Raw genomic sequence first — 20,017 nt, 5'->3', positions numbered from 1 at the left:
TGCTTATTTAATTTACATGCAGAGTACATCATGCTAAATGCAGGGTTGGATGAATCACAAGCTGAAATCAAGACTGCTGGGAGAAATATCAATAACCTCATTATGCAGATGACACCACCCTTATGGCAAAAGTAAAGAAGAACTAAAGAGCCTCCTGATGAAAGTGAAAGAGGAGAGTGAAAAAGTTGGCTTAAAACTCAACATTCAAAAAACACATCATGGCATCCAGTCCCATCACTTCATGACAAATAAATGATGGAACAAAGCAACCAGTGACACATTTTATTTTGGGGGGCTCCAAAATCACTGTTGCTGGTGACTGCAGCCATGAAATTAAGACGCTTGCTTCTTGGGAAAAAAGCTATGAAAAACCTAGACAGCATATTAAAAAGCAGACATTACTTTGGAGACAAGGTCAGTCTAGTCAAATATATGGTTTTTCCAGCAGTCATGTATGGATATGAGAACTGGGCCATTAGGAAAGCTGAGTGCCAAAGAATTGATGCTTTTGAACTGTGGTGTTGGAGAAGACTTTTGAGAGTCCCTTGGACTGCAAGGAGATCCAACCAGTCAATTCTAAAGGAAATCAGTCCTGAATATTCATTGGAAGGACTGACCTTGAAGCAGAAACTCTATTTTGGCCACCTGATGCGAAAAGACGACTCAATGGAAAAGACCGTAATGCTGGGAAAGATTGAAATCAGGAAGAGAAGGGAACAACAGAGGACGAGATGGTTGGATGGCATCACTGACTCAATGGACACCAGTCTGAACAAACTCCGGGAGATGGTGAAGGACAGGGAAGCCTGGCGTGCTGCAGTCCATCCGGGGGCAAAGAGTAGGACACGACGGAACGACTGAAAAACAAGTTATGTAAGGATAAAGGATAACAGAGGAAGAACACAGATAATAATGAACGAACAGTCCTCAGAACTACGTGGTAAATGATGAAAAAGAAATGACTCGTGAAATTTTGAAGCAGTCACAAAAATACTTCGCAGGAAAGAGGAATGAGAGGAGAACTTCCACAGCTTTTTAATAAACCACGGTTCATTAATCTCACACCTATGGTTCGGGGCCCAGGCACTAAGAAAAGGGCTTTGGGCCCCGAACCAAGGACTCGAGAGGCTCCAACTGATCCGCGCCCAAAACACACCTCACACGAAAAGAAAGGGTACCCGCGCTGGTGCTGGATTCCACAACAAAAGCCATCGCGGAGAGACAGCTCCAGGAACCTCCCGAGGAGGCTACTCTGTCCGCGCAGGGACTCTCCATCCCACCGCACACTCCCCATCCCACTCTCTGAGGCTCTTCGGCCCGACCGACGTTCACAGTTCAACCTCGCGGGCCACCGCGCGGCGGGAGACCCAACCGAACCCGAAAACCGCCCACGGCCATACCAGCGAGCCCGCACCTCCTCCTGGGGCCCCTTCATTTCCCACCCGGCCTGGCAACCTGCAACCCCAACTCCGACTCGCTGCCGAGTCTAGGGAGTTCGGTAATTACCTGGAGCTCCACCGCGCCGCCATCACACCGGAAGCACGTCACTTCCTCTTCCCCGGCCCCACAGTGAGAGGAAGGCGGAACGTGAAATACATAAAAACCTGACGCTAAACTGACTCTGATAAGTTATTGTATTAACTTATTTTAAACATTGTTTTATAAGACCAGATTCAGAGTCGTCGATCCGGTCACACTTTTCCCTTCCCAAGACGGCGACAAAAGAGACACAAACTACAAAATCCAGAACCCACCGCCAATGAAGGCGGAAATGACGGGCTCAGTTGTAGCCTGAGAAGGCAGCAATGCACGACGGGAATTATAGTTCTTCTGGATTAAGGATCATAGAGTTTGCTCTGGAAGCTCACCGGCAACCTAGTTCTGTCTTAAGATTTTAAAAAATGTACTGTAAACTTATTTCTCTGCAGTTGACAAAAAAAAAGGAGACCTTAGTGTAGCCACCTTTCTGTGAAAATCTTAAGGAAACCAAACACCTTTTTAGACTTTTTACAATCGTTAAACCAAAAAAAAATTTTACAAACTGTAACAAGTGTTAAGTGCCTACCAGGTTCCAAGATTGCAAACCTAAGTGAATAGGAAAATATTGGACCACAGAGTGAAGTAATGAGAAGAAACTAATTCTGTAGATAAGATGATGCCTCGATTTTAGGTAAAGGTACCAACCAGCTGGCGAGACACAGGAGAAAACTTTCTGACTGACTCGGAAATGGAAGTCTGAGGTAATCAGCAGAAGCATTTTCTTAAACATTACTTTTCAAAAGTTACAAAACGTAAATGTTAAACTACTTGTTACTGTTTTGGAAACTTCAGTTCAGTTCAGTCACTCAGTCCTGTCAGACCCTCTTCAACCCCTGGACAGCAGCACGGCAGGCCTCCCTCTCCATCTCGAACTCCAGGAGTTTACTCAAACTCATGTCCATTGAGTCGGTGATGCAATCCAACCATCTCATCCTCTGCCATCCCCTTCTCCTCCCATCTTCAGTCTTTCCCAACATCAGGGTCTTTCCAAATGAGTCAGTTCTTCACATCAAGTGGCCAAAGTATTGGCGTTTCAGCTTCAACATCAGTCCTTCCAATGAACACTCAAGGTTGATTTCCTTTAGGATGGGCTGGTTGGATCTCCTTGCAGTCCAAGGGACTCTCAAGAGTCTTCTCCAACACCACAGTTCAAAAGCATCAATTCTTTGGCTCTCAGCTTTCTTTATAGTCCAAATCTCACACCCATATGTGACTACTGGAAAAACCATAGCCTTGACTAGACAACATTTGTTGGCAAAGTAATGTCTGCTTTTTAATATGCTGTCTAGGTTGCTCATAACTTTCCTTCCAAGGAGTAAGCGTCTTTTAATTTCATGGCTGGAATCACCATCTGCAGTCATTTTGGAGCCCAGAAAAATAAAGTCAGCTGCTGTTTCCCCATCTATTTGCCATGAAGTGATGGGACCAGGTGCCATGATCTTAGTTTTCTGAATGTTGAGTTTTAAGCCAACTTTTTCACTTTCATCAAGAGGCTCTTTAGTTCTTTTTCATTTTCTGCCATAAGGGTGGGGTCATATGCATATCTGAGGTTATTGATATTTCTCCTGACAATCTTGATTCCAGCTTCTGTTTCATCAAGCCTGGCATTTCTCATGATGTACTCTGCATATAAGTTAAATAACAGAGTGACAATATACAGCCTTGACATACTCCTTTTCCTAGTTGGAAGCAGTCTGTTTTTCCATGTTCAGTTCTAACTATTGCTTCTTGACCTGCATACAGGTTTCTCAAGAGGCAGGTCAGGTGGTCTGGTATTCCCATCTCTTTCAGAATTTTCCACAGTGTACTGTGATCTACACAGTCAAAGGCTTTGGCATAGTCAATAAAGCAGAAATAGATGTTTTTCTGGAACTCTCTTGCTCTTTTGATGATCCAGTGGATGTTGGCAAATTTGATCTCTGTTTCCTCTGTCTTTTCTAAAACCAGCTTAAACATATGGAAATTCACGGTTCATGTATTGCTGAAGCCTGGCTTGGAGAATTTTGAGCATTACTTTACTAGCGTGTGAGATGAATGCAATTGTGTGGTAGTTTGAGCATTCTTTGGTATTACCTTTCTTAGGAATTGGAATGAAAACTGACCTTTTCCAGTCCTGTGGCCACTGCTGAGTTTTCCAAATTTGCTGGCATATTGAGCGCAGCACTTTCACAGCATCATCTTTGAGGATTTGAAATAGCTCAACTGGGATTCCATCACCTCCACTAGCTTTGTTTGTAGTGATGCTTCCTAAGGCCCACTTGACTTCACATTCCGGGATGTCTGGCTCTAGGTGAGTGATCACAGTCTCATGATTATCTGGGTCATGAAGATCTTTTTTGTACAGTTCTTCTGTGTAATCTTGTCACATCTTCTTAATATCTTCTGCTTCTGTTAGGTCCATACCATTTCTGTCCTTTACTGAGCCCATCTTTGCATGAAATGTTCCCTTGGTATCTCTCATTTTCTTGAAGAGATCTCTAGTCTTTCCCATTCTATTGTTTTCCTCTATTTCTTTGCACTGATCACTGAGGAAGGCTTTCGTATCTCTCCTTGCTATTCTTTGGAACTCTGCATTCAAATGGGAATATCTTTCCTTTTCTCCTTTGCTTTTTGCTTCTCTTCTTTTCACAGTTATTTGTAAGGACTTCTCAGACAGCCATTTTGCTTTTTTGCTTTTTTTTTTTTTTTGAAACTTACCTTTCCTAAAACAACTGTATCTGTGAGTTCCTCAACCATGTATAACCCAGGCCTGGTTTCTCCAAGACTGAAGTATTATAATTTTAGAGTCTGGTACTCCTCAAGCCTTTCTAGAAGTAGAGAAGTCAAATGATTATAGATGAAGACACGGGAACAGAACAGATTATGTTTAAATCACGAATCGGTTGATATACTCATGGACGATTGCCCTTAGACAGGTTACTTTGCACTGTATGCCCACTTCCTGATCAGTTAGATTGGAAAGATAATAGTCCCCACCCCCTAGAATAGTTTTAAGGATTGTATTAATTGATACCTTTGATGCATTTGTGATAATTCCTACTATATAATAGTATTATCTATTCTTTTTTATATTTAAGCTATTTGACATAGTTTAAGGTACATTTTGATGTCTTAAACTATTTAAGTGGATAGATTTCAGTTCTACTTATATGAGGCATAGGAGATGAATCTGGTAAACATTTGTATCCATGTCTAAAAAAAGCACAATACCACCCCTACAATTATTGATCAAAACAGGAAAGAACCAAGGGGAGCTGGATGGAACTGGGAAAGATTAGGTTTGTCATCTGTGTCCTCAAGGAAGCAAACAGTGATAGAATTAAGAATGTAAAAAAAAAAAAAAGGTAAAAGGAGAAAACTATCAATAGATGGGATATAGGTAACTCAGAGCCAAGATGAAGAGTCCCTCCTTGGAATAAAAATGGCAAGGCCTTTGCAGCACAGTCTTGCTTAGTCTTTGGCTGGAGTCTCCCCAAGAAGCCTGTGACCTCAACTCAAAATCTGAGGCTGTCACCTAACCACACTCTTGTAAACAGGCAAAAGTCCTTTTATTGAAGAGATATCTGAGCAGCACATTTCTGCATCTGTCACAGTCCACCCCTTGCATGAGATTCACTTTCCATACACATTCACAGAACTGTTTTCTTCCTGAACAGAAACTTCGAAGATAGAAGTTTGTGGGACAACTGCAGTTTCCATCTTTGCAGTTGGTCTGTGCAGGAGCCACAACTGAACTCATTACTTGATTCTCTTCTCCACTATTTATTCTAAATTGTCCTCTCTTTTATCTACCACCTCTGCTGGTCTCAATAATTAAATTGGTAATGTGAAAACCTTAAGTGCTGAGAAACTTGAGTCTCAGGTAACAATCCCTTTCTCAGGCAGATGTTGTTGTACTTGTCCATTTACAGTCACTTTTGGGCAAAGAAGAAGTTCCCAAGTGGATCACTTTAGTAACCAGACATATTCTTACTTGCCTCCATTGAAGCCTACTTGCTCCTGTTGATCAGAATTAGCTTCTTCTGCCAGGTTGTTGACTCTTCTTCTTGCCTACTTGTCCCTGAACTCAAAAAGGCCAAAGTTTCCAGGCAGCAGATGAAGCTTAGTTCAGTGGGACCTTTGCTCTGTCCCCTAGCAGGAAGATGGCATCTTTGGTGACTAGGACTTCTAATTCCACAAATTTAGAACTACAGAAATGGGAAACACTATGTCCATTAGTGGATAATTGGGAAGACGATAAATGGGGCTCTTCCTGGTTTAATCCATTGCTTTCTGGCCCCATGTATTGTTTCTTTTTGGGACCCTGAGCCATATCAAGGTCTACTGCTTCCTGGGGGACAGCATCTCATCTTTCCAGAGTGTTGTCTCTTAGCAACTGCTTGAACTTCACTCTCAGCAGGCCATTCCAATGCTTTATTAGGCCACCAGCTTCTGGGACATGCAGCATGTGGTGCAACCAGTGGAATCATGGTCACAGGCACCCTCCTACACCAAATATAATACTTTCATCTGATGATGAATTGTGACTGGGTCTCCAGAATTTATGACATAGAATGTTCAGCAAGATATATTTCATTTTGTACCACGAAGTATCTCAGTGAGGTTCCCCAATGGCCCAGTGGGTAAAGAATCTGCCTGCAATGCAGGAGACAACAGGAGATGCAAGGGTTGAAGAAGCTGAACACGACTGAGTGACTAAGCACTGTGCAAGTGTCATGGTCAAGTACTCCCTCTTTAGCATAGCATCCTAGGACCTATTTTTCAAAAGTTGTACAACCTTGATCCAGAACCCCAGAAACCTGAACCATGATTTTCCTACCAAGGTTCCTATAAACTTCATATTGCATCTTTTCAGAAACTGACAATTCTAATGCCATAGGATCTGCCAGTTCCTTTAGTCCAATTCAGGCTACTTGCACTAGAACTCATACCTGGTGCAAAGCCCTTTCTTGTGCCAAGTTGCACCAGATATTATGGGCCAGGAATGTAGTCTGAGGTCTGGAGTACATTGTTTACAGAACCCAAAGCAGCCTCCTAGGTCTTGTGCTTTCTTCTTTTTTGTGGGGGATGCAAGAGATGTTAGTTTGTGTTTTACTTTGAAAAGAATGTTCTAGCACTTCCCAGAATACTGCACTATTAAAACCTCTATTAAAAGGACAGGACCTTGCTTCTTCATAGGGTTCATTTCCTACTCTCTATAGCACAAACCTTCAGCACACTAGCCACCTCTCCCTCAGTCTGTTGTAGCAGCATGATTTCATTATTATAATGGATCCTAAGGACCTTATCCAGAATCTCCAGGTGACCTAGATCTCTTTGGACTGTATATGAAAGAGGAGCGCTAATAGGGTTAGACTGTCAGTGCATGCTATTGTCAGTTTATTTCATGTGGACATTAATAATTAGCAATTTCATATGTACAGTTATTTCTAGTTGTCTTTCTTGATCAAGGTAGAAAAGAAAGCCTTCTCCAAATCAGTGGCCACACACCATGTGAAAGTGAAAGTCTCTCAATTGTGTCTCTGTGCGAGCCCATGGACTATAAAGTCCATGGAATTCTCCAGGCCAGAAAACTGGAGTGGGTAGCCTTTCCCTTCTCCAGGGGATCTTCCCAACCCAGATATCGAACCCAGGTCTCCTGCATTTCAGGCAAATTCTTCACCAGCTGTACCACAAGGGACAACCACATAACATGTGAATTCTACCTAATTGTTCTGCTTTAGTAGTACTACTGTGCTTGGCGTGGCAGTTGCAACTGGGGCTGCTACTTGGTTGAACTTGTGGTAGTCTACAGTTCTTCTGCTAGTTTATCTGGTTTCTGAATGTCAAGTGAAATGGAGATGTGATGGAAGCTATTATGCCTGTATCTTTTATTGCCACCATACCCTAGCATTGTGATTTATTGTTTTAGATTTACTCTCTTGGGCAGAAAAGGCAGTTTCAAAGACTTATACTTGACTTTCCCCAAATATGATAGCTCTTACTCCACAGGTCAAGAACAATATGTGAAAATTACTCCAAAGTATATAATTGGGATTGAAGAGACATGATGTTGCTTCAGATCTTCAGGTATCAGTGTCAACTCTCACCTGTATCTAATACTCCCCAAAATATATGGGTACTTCCCTTTACCTGTGTACAGTCATTCAAATAAGTGCAAGTGAGTCCCTTTGAGAAAAGGTCAAAGGAGTCTCCACAATATATACCTGATAGGGTATTGCAGGGTGCTTCTTCATGAGACCCAGCTAAGTCTTCAGCCAGTGGTTTGAAAACTGGTACAGGTACAGGAACTTGACTAGAAAGTGTGACTGTTTACTGGGACGATCACTCTCAGCCTCCTGCCCATCCATTCCTTCTTTTAATCATGTATGTGAGCAACACTTGCATTGGCTGCCCAAATATTTTGCCCCTCGTGGTAGTGGTTTTGTTGCTAAATTGTGTCTGACTGTTCTGACCCCCAGACTGTAGCCCACCAGGCTTCTCTGTCCATGGGATTTTCCAGGCAAGAATACTGGACTGGGTTGCCATTTCCTTCTCTATCTTTCCAATCCAGAAATTTAACCCACCATCTCAAACCCATGTATCCTGAATTGCAGCCAGATTCTTTACCACTGAGTCACCAGGGAAGCCCATATTTTGCCCCTAGTATCACCATATTCTGTTAACCATATTCACAATTCCCTCTTGGCTGCTGCCTTTACATTCTTGTCACTATAATTGTGACTTCCTAGCTTCTGAGGGTTAAGTGTTGCTCATCCTCTATTGCATCAGGGCCGCATTATCCTCACTGCTGCTAATAAACCAAGTTCCAAGGAAGGCTCTCCTATCAGCAACCCTGCGCTGTAAATAGAAGTCAGCTTCGGATGGCTTTGTGATGTTGGTGTCTCTCTTACGAGCACAGTCCTGTTGGCCTTTCGGAATGATGTGTCCTCTGGGTCCTCCTGTGCAAAATAATTTTCTGGTAGGTTTTCTGGCCTCACATAATAAATTCACTCCAGCATTTCCACTTCCCTGAGTTTTTTATGTCTTTTCTCCAGAGTCAGCTACGGCAAGTCAGGCATTTCCTTTTCTCACCAGGAGCCATTACTTTCTCCAGCTGTCTGGGAGTCATGCTAACAGCACATTTGCTTCACCCATTCAGAATAGAGAGTGTTTAATTCTATATTTCAAGAGGATGTCCCAAAGTCCACAAACTCTCCCCATCCAGTATTATATTCCAGTGCTCTCTACCAGTGAAAAGTTTTAGCTCTCACACTACCATATTGTGCCAAGTATTAATTGTTCCCCATATACCACCTGGAATGGACTCTCTCTCTCTCTCTCTCTTTTTTTTTTTTTTTTTTTGCCAATCAGGAAGTGAGGGTTCTGGTTTCAAGATCTCAACCTACCACTTGCTTTTTTGGGTCCTTCCTGCTACTAATATGCCAGTTGGGTCCTCTAAGAAGTGGAAAGGAGAATAGAAAGTGTGTTGGGGGAATAACACCTGTGAAAAGAAAGGGCAGGAAAAAAGACTGAACAGAAGAGTCCACAGATCACAATACAGATATGACAAAGTCTCTGAAAGCGCAACAGTAAGGTCCAAAGTGAAGATTAGCTCTTAGAAGTGTGTTGCATTGGGTGAAAGTCTAGGCCTTTATAGCACATTTTGCTTGGTCATTGGCTGAGGCCACCCAAAGAAGGGCATGACCTGAGCTCAAAAGCTGAGGCCAAACCTGAAGGAGTTAATAGCTAGTGGCCACGAGTCCTTTCTTGAAGAGGGATCTGAACATCTTAAAGATGCAATCCTATATCTGCTACATTAAGTACTAACACTAGAAATAGTTAAGTTTGTTTGGTGTGTTCTGTATTTCTTAATTAGCTCACTGCTATTGTAAAAGTTGGGGCTTCCCTGGTGGCGTGGTGGTAAAGAATCTGCCTACCAAAACAGGAGATGCAGGAGACACAGGTTTGATCCCTGGGTCGGGAAGACCCCCTAGAGGAGGAAATGGCAACCTATCCCAGTAATCTTGCTTAAAAAACCCTGTGGACTGAGGACCCTGGTGGGCTACAGTCCAGGGGTTGCAGAGTTGGACACAACTGAGCGCAGCATTGTGAGTATTGCATTGGGGAGAACTGACAGATCAGAAGAGGTCTCATCCTTCCCTGGGTTAAGTGCATATAAGAATTTCAGAGATTGTAAGGAAAAACCTGGAAATTTGTCATTGTCCTCACATCCATAATAGATTCATGAGAAACATTGACTAAACTCTTATGAAATACCTAATAGAGAATTTTTCTCTCTTTCATTTTGATGTTATTGGTACTATAGTAAATTCCACAGCTATTCAGTCTCATTATTAAACAGGTTTCTGCTTTTCTCTGAAGTTTGCTTGAAACTCTGTTTTAGAAAACAGGCTAGTGATTATGTCATTAACAAAATGTAATCTCAGTGAAAAACACTGCAGTATGTAGTCTGAACTACAGGTATTTCAAAGAAGAGTCTTGGGCACAATCTTCCAAGGTAAAATTGCTTAGGAAACTTTTGGACTGTACCAGTGTACCAAGTTAGGATTCCCAGGACTCTTTTCTGTCCAAAAGCAGACATATTTCATCAAAGCTAACTACTTGATCCAAGGCCTAACAAAATACGAATTTCAGAAGACTTAATAAATTATTGAGGGAAATATTAATTTAGTAATTTATTCACTATATTTTGGCATTATTTTAACATTTTATTTTTTGTAGATATATGAAAGAGCTGTTTCCTTTTCTTCTGAAGCTATTTCAAATCTTCAGTATAGTAAACTCTGCCTTTGGGATTTGATTCCCACTGATACATAAGCATTGAGAAAGAGATATTTTTACTGAGGCTCCTTACTTTTTTTTTTTTTCTTTTTCCAATAAGAGTATTTCCTTCTTTTTACCTGAGTATAATTGGGCAAATCAGCTGTGCAACTATGTCACATGTTACATTTGAAAATAATTCTCATTTAATTGTGTGTCAGAGTTAACTTTATCAGGGTTAACTTTACATGTCAAGATCAACTCATGAATGGCACTGAGCTATTGACTTTAAAAGCAGTGAAGGCCAACCAGCTGAGTAATAACCATTGCCGTGGAGACCAGAGGACCTGGGAACACTGTGCTGATCTCAGGATCCTTGCTAATCCCTTTTTCTGTACAGCCCAGATGCCACCTTGGGGAGGAGGTGGGGGAAAAAAGTAAGTAAAAAGTTTTAGTCGCTCAGTCATGTCCGACTGTTTGTGACTACATGGACTGTAGTCCTCCAGTTTCCTCTGTCCATGAAATTCTCCAGGCAAAATACTGAAATGGGTTGCCATGCCCTCCTCCAGGAGATCTTCCTGACCCAGGGATCAGACTCTGGTCTCCTGCATTGCAGGCAGATTCTTTACTGTCTGAGCCACCAGGAAGGTTTACCTAAATACCTGAGCCTACTTAGGTTGCTTTTATTTTTTTTTTAGGGGAGTGGGACGTACTAACCTTCAAGGGCATGTTTAGAGCTATATAAGGGTAGTGAAGGTTGTCGTCATGCTATTGAAAACTACTCCTGGCACTTTACAGGAGGTAGGGGTGAGGATGGGCAAGGCTGCTAAATGTCTGCAGAGCTCTAGGAAGCACTATTTCCTCAGCATACCACTTGAATTATCATGAGAAACACAGAAGGGGGGGAGGCGGTGTTTAAATCCATCTGTTTGGGTTTACAGAAGTGTCTTAATAGTTTTTTATTTTGTTTTGTTTTGTTTCCCCACACAACCCAGTGGGGAGGGCTCTTGAGGAAGGTAAGATTAGTTTAAATCAAATAAAGAATTACTTTTTCTTTCCCTTAGTCAGTCTGTAATGTGATTGGTCCTGTTACAGCTATCCTTAAAAACAGAGTTAATCTAAATGCAAAGTAATTATAGCAATATTTTGAAAAGCTGGGAGTACAGATTCTTGGCAGGAACAAAAGATATTCTTTAATTGATTTTCTTTAAGATATGTTTTTGTCCAGAATGCCTGATTTTCAGATGATCCTGTTAGTCACACTGGAAAGCCAAAGCTTTGACCGACTGTTGTGTGACTCAATTCATATCATATTTTGAACATTTTAAAAAGTTGCCTGTGCTTATGTAACCCACATGTAATAACTTAAAAGTGCTCTTGGAACTATTTCTGACAGTTTCTATGAAAACACTTTAATTGGGGTGGCCAACAGCTTTTAACTGCCACAGGGGATGTTTTGATATGGGAAGTGGGGAGGAACAGAAACCCACTGAAGAAGAGGGTTTGCACAAGAGGGTTTGCCCACCCCCTCCACCTGTGTTTTTTTTCCTGATGATATTTCCAGAAAGCTGTCCTTTTCAGGCAAATGTTAAAGTTTCCACAAGTTAAATAGTGGCTTTTTCTGTAAATGAAAGCAGAGGCAGGAGAAAACCGTTTACAGGAAAAAGTGGAGATGAAAAGAAAAATGGTGTCTAATAGCAAAGAAAAGCAAAAAAGAAGCATAGAATCACTAAAAAAAACACAGAGAGAATAAATGAAATGATGACAAGAGCAGGTATTTCTGAGCCATAATTCAACAGGAGGGATCGATAATGTCCTCGTGGTACAAGTGAGAGGACAGGAACTCTTCCTTTCGTTACAAGAGAAGGAGATGATCTGTGCTGCCTTCTGGGATCACAGCACTACCTGGGCCATTGGGAAGCAGGAGGGAGAGCGCTGAGCCTGGTTGCAAATGCTGGCCTTTGAGAGAGAGGCTGAGAGGCTGACCCCAAGTACCAGGGAGCAGTAGATCACACCGGCTGAACCATGATGCCCAGAGCCAGACTGTCTAAGTTTAAATTTACCACGTATATAATTTGTCACATAACATATTACTCTAAGGCTAATGCTTAAAATTACATTTATTATCTCACATTTTCTGGGAGTCAGGACTCAAGTGCAGCTTAGCCTTGTCCCAGGGTTCAGGGTCCCTCACAGGGCTGCAGTCAAGGTGCTAGCTGGGGCTGCAGTCATCTCAGAGCCAACTGGGAGAAGATGCACTTCCACGATTCCTCACATGGCAGTTAGCAGCCTCAGGTCCTTGCTGCCCTTATGGAGACATTAGTTCCTTGCCACCGACGTGGGCCTCTCCATTGGGCAGCTCACAGTATGACTGTTGGCTTCCATCAGAGCGAACAATTGGGAAAGCATCAGAGAGGGCACAGTCTAATCTTGACTCACCTTGTCTATCCCCTTTGTTAGAATCAAGTCACTAGGATACGGAATGATGGCGTGAAGACCAGAAGGTCATCTGAGAAGCTTGTTTATCATACCCACTAAGTAATCCAATCTGCCTTCACATTCCTTCTCTTTAAAATGAGGATGAATAGTAGCATTTACAACATTAAACAATAAAATAAAGACTTTTTTTTTGGTCCATGTTGTTTGAGGATGAATTAAAATAATCTATGTAAAATGCCAAACACGGTGCCTTACACATTTACTTTTGAAATAGTGACCTTTTTCTTTTCCTCCCAGGGAATTTCCCTTTCTTTTCTCCCAAACAAGAGAAACTTTCCTTTGCTTATTCTTCAGGAGGGATATATGGCTGAATGGGAAGTTGAAGGCCTGCTGGTCTTCCCAGTTTGGTTTCCAAAAGCCTAGAACCCCTTGGAACAGAAAGTTTAGGAATAGATATCAAATAAATGGGGAAATCACTAAGGAAAGAGCAGGTTCCCGGAAGGAATAGTGGAACCAGTGCTGAACTTTTCCCTTCTTCATTTAGGCACCATATATTAGAAATATCTTTGTTTTCTAATTCTTTTGAATAAGCAATTTGATGAGAATTAAGGACATATGAATAAGCAATTCAGTGAAGGAAAATGACCAGATTACATTATGCAGAGGGAAGAGCTCTATAGTCTTATTGAACCCTGCAGCTTGTGTTCTGTAATCCTTGGATTAAGTAAAATGACAGTATCTTGAAAAAGCAATAAAGGGGATTTCACTGCCTAGAGTTTAGGTTTAGATTTAGTTCGTATTTAATATCATTTGGTAGTATTTTAAAAGTTGTGTATCTGAAATCAGCAAATTAGTTAACATTATCTTTGAATACTATAAGTATTCTATCATACAGTCAAAGCTGTGCTAAGAAAATTGCTGTCTGGATGGCTTAAAAGTCAGTGTTCAACATATTGAGACATTTAGGGATAAAAAGAAATGAAGGACATTTCTCATATTTATGTGTTTGATCAACAAATAGGAAATATTACCAAGTAGAGGTCATAATAAGAGGTATATGAGGAATATGAAGTTTATGAAATATGTTCTCTACTTTCAAGCTTTCTATCTAGTTGAGAGCTTTTGTCAAAGCTGATTTTTTAAAATCTAATGGAGAGTTTCTGCAAACAGCCTGACATACTGTGTCTTTTATCAGGTTTCCCATCTGACTTTCGAAAATCTCCAGGGAACAGGTCATTGATCCACAAACCTGTCACAAGAGACAGGATGTTATAGTGGTTAAGGTGACAGGCCCTGAAGCAAAAGTGACTGCCAGGATTTGTACCTTGACTCTGCCACTTGGTAACTGTTTGATCCTGATCAAGTTACTTAAGCATCTCTGTATCTCAGTTTTCCTACCCATAAAGCAGTGATAATATGACTCATATCATATGGTTATCATGAGAACAAAATGAGATAATCCACAAAAATACTTAGAACATGTTAGTTCAAGTGTGTCTGGCTCAGTAAACATGAGTATATTCTTACTATTAATAGCTGATTGTTGATTATGTTTTTCCTTGAAATAACTGCTTCAGGTTTTTCTGCTCACTGGCTATTGCTGTCTTACAAGCACTTCATCTAGTTGCTATTTTCTTCCCGTTCTAGTTATGCCCCAAAGACATTAGACATGGCTTCTAATCTATAATTGCTCAAAGCACAGCTGTGGCATTTTGTAAAACTTTGCTAATGCATACATGAATAGGATCATCTAAAGGAAAACCTAAGACAAAACATTAGGTGCCATTTCTCCTGGAAACCATTAGTCATGCCCTTCCAAAGGGGCTCCTTGGCAGGTCAACTGTGTCCTTTCCTCTGCCTTGATATCATGATCTGAGGCTTGACTCATATTCTCCAGATGGATATCCCCTCCCTCCTGCCCTTCTTCTCAGGGTCCAGGGCCCACACCCCACTTTATCTCTAGCTGTCTCAAAAGAAAGCAAAAACCAACCACACCATCATAATCTGTTCAGAGAGAACACACGCCCACAAAAAAGAAATAGAGTCGATCCTTCTCGTTGTTTTGAGTATATCCCTTCTCATTTTCTCCTTTGCTTTGTAAAACCCAGAAGTCTATAAAAATGCATTTAACCAAACACCTGCCTTTTCCCAAATACAAATTTTCTACCACCCCTAGAACAAAAGGCACAAATTTCAATATGATTTCACCTACACCAAACTCCATCCAAAAAAACCCTGTTTAGAGTCTCACAATTCCCAAATTAATGTTTTCGGGAAAGGGGAAAATATTGAGTCAAAATGATCAGGTTGTTAGGGTGGGCAATTGTAGCTCATTTCTGCTGGAGAACCTTTAATAAACTGTATACAGTGTTGTCCAACAGAAATGTAATGCAAACCACATATGTAATTTTAAATTTTCTAGTAAGTAAAGTTTTAAAAATTAGGTAAAATTAATTTTGATGTTATATTTTACTTAGCAAAATATGCCCAAAATATTGTAATATATAATCAATAAAAACATTAATGAGATAGTGTATCTTTTTTTCATACTATGTTTTTGAAGTCCAGTACATATTTTACATGTAAGTTGCATATCTGTTTGGAACAGCTACTTTCAAGGGGTCAATAGTCACCTCTGCTAGTAATCATATTGCACTGCATGGAGAACATATCTCAGAATTGCCCCTAACAGGACAGTGGTCTTTCACGCTTTTGCAGCCAGAGAAAGTGTTCAGGGAAAGAATTCTATGCTGAAGAACCATTAGGGCAACTGTCCATGAAGCTACAGGTGACCTCGGCAGAGGCTACGGGAGAATCAAACCCAAGGCTCACACATTGAAGGTAGATTCTTTACTGTCTAGCCACCAGGGGAGCCCAAGGATACTGCAGTAGGTAGCCTAGCCTTCTCCAGGGAAATTCCTAACCCAGGAAGTGAACTGGGGTCTCCTGCATTGCAGGTGGATTCTGTGTCAGCTGAGCTACCAGGGAAGCCCACAGTGCTCACTACAACCACCTAAAGCAGTAGCTGGTACCGTTCCATTCCAGAGCTAAATAAAAATGGCCAACTAGTTATGAAGTTAGGGAAAATTACTAGGAAATTACAAACAAATGTTCCTTTTTTCTCTTCAGAAGAGATTCTTCTTTTGTGAATGTAAAATTATGTCTCATTTTGTTTTTTCTCCCTTTACCTTCTATTGATATTTCCTCCATTTCAAGCCTGCAGTTATTAATAGATAGATAGAGACTACTCTTGCCTCAGGGAAGATTTGTGATAAGTCTGAAAATAGAAACAACTTACCCCCAGCCTTCGCTGGCTTTTATCTTCTGAAGTCAGGCACCTCTGCAGGTGGGTATATTGTAGCGGAGGGGAAGAAAGCCTCATTTGGTGAGAGGGACTGACAGAGCTGGGTAAGTCTACAAGTAGAGGGAACGTGGGCCTCATTCAATGACAGAACCTTAGCATGGGGTGGGGGGCGGTAAAATGGCAAAAATGACTACCCAAGGTGGTGGGACCCCAGAAAAAGTTTAGCGACAATTTCTTTGACTTGAAGCCTGGCATGGAAGTGGTGGTCATTGTAAGTCATGTACCAATGGGCATCTTGGCAGTGATCAGTGTGGACCAAATATTTGATGGGGCCTTCCTGGAGATAGGCTCTGGGTGAGACTCTTCCACTTTTGCAGGGCCCAGGGTTCTAGCAAATTTGCAGGGTGTTTTTTGTTTTTTTTGGATTGGTTTCTTAAAAGTGTCAATGTTATCTCTAAAGAGTTTTCAGTTGATTTTCTGGAAGAATGGGTGAAGTTTTTAAAAAATTTCAGATTTCATGAAATAAGCACAAAATTTTCACTTTTTCACACTGTAGGATTTATATCTTAAATAGTTGAGTTTCTTCTTACATGCACATATTTATGATCATGCATTTCAAAAATAAGAAACCTTGAGACAGTAGCCAAAAAATGGCATATGTATTTTTACCAAATTGAGTGAATATTTTAATAGAAACATCCTCATTTTTGCTGCTATTTATGGATTCTGAAATTTTATTTTAGTTTAATTTTAAGTAAATATACTTTCATAAAAATTATAAGAATAGCACAATGAATTTTATACCTTTAAGCAAGATTTCCTGAGTTTAATGTTTTACCACATCTCCTTTATCATTTTCTTTCTCTCTGTTTCTGTCTCTCTTCCTCTCCCTCCATTCCCCTCCCACATACACTCTCATATACATGCACATACATACAGGCTTGTAAGGGAGTTGTAAAAAATGTCTCTTTCCCTTTAAGCATTTTAGTACTTATTTTCTAAAAACAAAGACATTCTCTTACTTAACCACAACACAGTTAAAATCAGGAAATTATCATTGACAGAATACTGTGACCTAATCTACAGACCTTATGCAAATTTTGCCAATTTACCAGTCCTCAGTGGCAAGATGAAATCCTAGATCACACATGGCTTTCAGCTGTCATGTCTGTTTTGTTTTCTTTACCCTGAAACAGTTCCTCAATTTTTTTGTTGTTTGGTCTTTTAAAACATTGACGTTTTTGAAGAGTATGGGTCAGTTATTTTGTAGAATGCTCTTCAATTTGGGTTTGTCTGATGTTTTGTCCTGATTAGATTCAAATCGTATGTGCATATATGGTAGGAATACCACAAAAGTGGTGATGTGCTGTTTTTTTCAAGGTATCTTTTCAGGAGACACAGGATGTCAATTTCATTGAGAAAGTCTTATGAAATAAATATCAGCTGAACTCAGCAGTCTACTCAGGGATACAGTTGGTTGATATTATGGTTAAGTATATTTTTATATTGTCAGTAGTTGATAACAATTCATGCACTGACACTTTTAGTAGCAACCTTACAGTGCACATTTGTTGACTATATTCCCGGTGTTCATTTCTCAACTTGTCCCCTTCACAACAGCCTTTAATCTTCACTTTAAGGTTGCACCTCAACCTGGGGAAGTCAACTTCAGCCCCTCCCTCTACCAGAGGAGCATGTGATCAATGTTAGGCCAATAAAAGCATTGCATCTCTCTGGATTTGGTATTGTTTCAGGATGGGATGGGACCAAAACAGTCTAATTACCATGAGATCTGGGGACTTTTTATGGGAATACTAGGGTTAGGATTCTGTTTCCTTCTGGGAAATGTGCTGGGAATGTGAAATCTGGAACTGCTGAGCCATTGTTCTATGGGGGCCAATCTGAGAGCAGAGCTGGCTGGTGGAGGAAAGAGGGGAACAAACTGAAGGGAACAGATACGCTACTGACTTTACAAATGTCTAGATTAAGCCTGACCTGACATTTACTTTTGAGCTGTGTAGCTGCAGTTCCAAACCAAGATTTGTACCATCCACTGTGGGAAGAGACAGATGATAATGTCATTAGGTTGTAGAGATGATATTGTCAGTAGGCTATGACCACTGGCGTTTTGTTCCTAAAGCCAGGGATGATAAACATTTTGTGAGATAAAGAATAGTTGATAATAATAATAATAAGGAATTGTCCCAGCCAAAATGCCAATAGCAGTGTCATCTCTCCAACTGAGAAACCCTTTTAGTTTTTTAGGTTTGGATTGAAATGTTTATTTATTTTGAACTGAAAATATTCTGCCTTGAAGGGGTACTATTAAGGGGTATGCACGGGTATCTCTGACCAGTGTGTTTATAACTACATCTGTCTTGAGTGTCAGGACTCATTCCTTCCTAGCCATTAAATGTTCTTCATATTACCCTTGCTACTTGACCCAGAATTCTCTGCACTAAGTCTGTTATGTCTGGAGTGAGCCTTACTGCTGAACTACAGTACTTTTCAATGTCTCCTTCATCTCCTAATTGTATCTGCAAACTCCACATGAGGAGACTTCTATCTTGGTTTTTTGGTTTCGTATTCTAGCTTCTCTTCTTTCTGCCTTGAACTCTGTCCCCTTTGCTGGGAATCCTAGGCGCTTCCTAAGCCCACGTGGTGATACCTTCTTCCCAGAAACTAGAGGCCACTTACCAACAGGAAGTCAATAATTGGAGGACTGTTTTGACCAGGCCTCTCATGAGTACTGCATTTTGCCTGTCTCTCAAAAATGTTCACGGAAGACATTGCTGTAGCTATGCCAAACCACCAGCAGAGCTCCCTTGAGTAATGATGCCATCCTTGACTTACTGAGAGCTTGTCAACTCCTCTGAGTACTTGGATTTGGCTGCAAGCAGGAGGGCTGGCATCACCAACTCAAAGGACATGAGTTTGAGCAAACTCTGGGAGATAGTGAAGGACAGGGCAGCCTGGTGTTCTGCAGTCCATGGGGTTGCAGGGAGTTGGACACGAATCAGCGACTGAACAACAGGAGAGCTACCTCCTACCAGGAAGCCCGGTCCAGCAGTGCATTTCATTCCTTCTCAGCTCGACTTCATCCTGCTTCTTCCATTTCGTTCCACCATGCCTCATGTCTAAACCTCATGGGTGATGACCAGTTTCTTGAGGAATTAACTAGGGCTCTCCACCTGCTCTAAGCCATACTCATCCTTCCTCAGAGAGAAGAGAAGCAGAGAGATTCTTGAGTGGTAAGGGATAGTGATAGTATATTAAACTATAGAATGGAGATTAAGATAGTTACCCAGGTAGAGAAATTTTTATTAAAAAACTGAGAAAAAAAGAGATGATGCTTACTTGGTTGCCTGTTACTAAAATTAGCTTCTTATGTTGCTTTTGTCACTGGATGAAGGGTTGCTCAATATTTGATAAGGCAGGATTGCTTTTAGTCTAAATTTTTTTCAACTTTATTGAGGTATAATTGACAAAATTATAAGATGTCTAGAACATACTATTTGATAATTTGATATAAATATACACTCATCAAAGGATTTCTCCCATCAAATCTATGAACATAACCATCACCTCATTTTTTTTGGTGACATCATTTAAATTACACTCTCATAGAAAATTTCAGTTGTATAATATAGTGTTAAACATAAGCACCATTTTAAAATTTAGAACCTCAGATTTTATTCACCTTGTAACTGAAAGTTTGTACTTTTTGCCAACCTCTATTTCTTCCATCTTTCAGTAACTTTTCTACTTTGTTTTGATGACCTTTTTTATTCTTTTTAAAATTTCCACTTGTAAGTGATACTATGTCTTTCTCTCTCTGCAATATTTCACTTAGTATAATGCCCTTCAGGTTCATCTATGTTATTGCAAGTGACAGGATCTACTTTTAAGGCTATATAATATTCCATTGTATACCTATGCCACATTTTCCTTATCCATTCATCCATCAATGGA

General features: G+C 40.7%; 1 protein-coding gene across 2 annotated transcripts in view; it reads right to left on the bottom strand.

The window, feature by feature from the left end:
* CWC22 (CWC22 spliceosome associated protein homolog) overlaps positions 1-1,753 on the bottom strand; it is a 61,324-nt gene extending 59,571 nt beyond the window's left edge. For both annotated transcript variants that reach the window (XM_070475933.1, XM_070475934.1), the window contains exon 1: positions 1,507-1,753. The gene's annotated coding sequence lies outside the window, so the exon portion shown is untranslated. The remainder of the gene's footprint in view (positions 1-1,506) is intronic.
* Between the last annotated feature and the right edge of the window lie 18,264 nt (positions 1,754-20,017).

Source organism: Odocoileus virginianus, chromosome 13, assembly GCF_023699985.2.
Source record: "Odocoileus virginianus isolate 20LAN1187 ecotype Illinois chromosome 13, Ovbor_1.2, whole genome shotgun sequence".
Taxonomy (NCBI): domain Eukaryota; kingdom Metazoa; phylum Chordata; class Mammalia; order Artiodactyla; family Cervidae; genus Odocoileus; species Odocoileus virginianus.
Note: the sequence above shows the minus strand (reverse complement) of the source record. Positions and strands in the feature narration are given on the sequence as shown.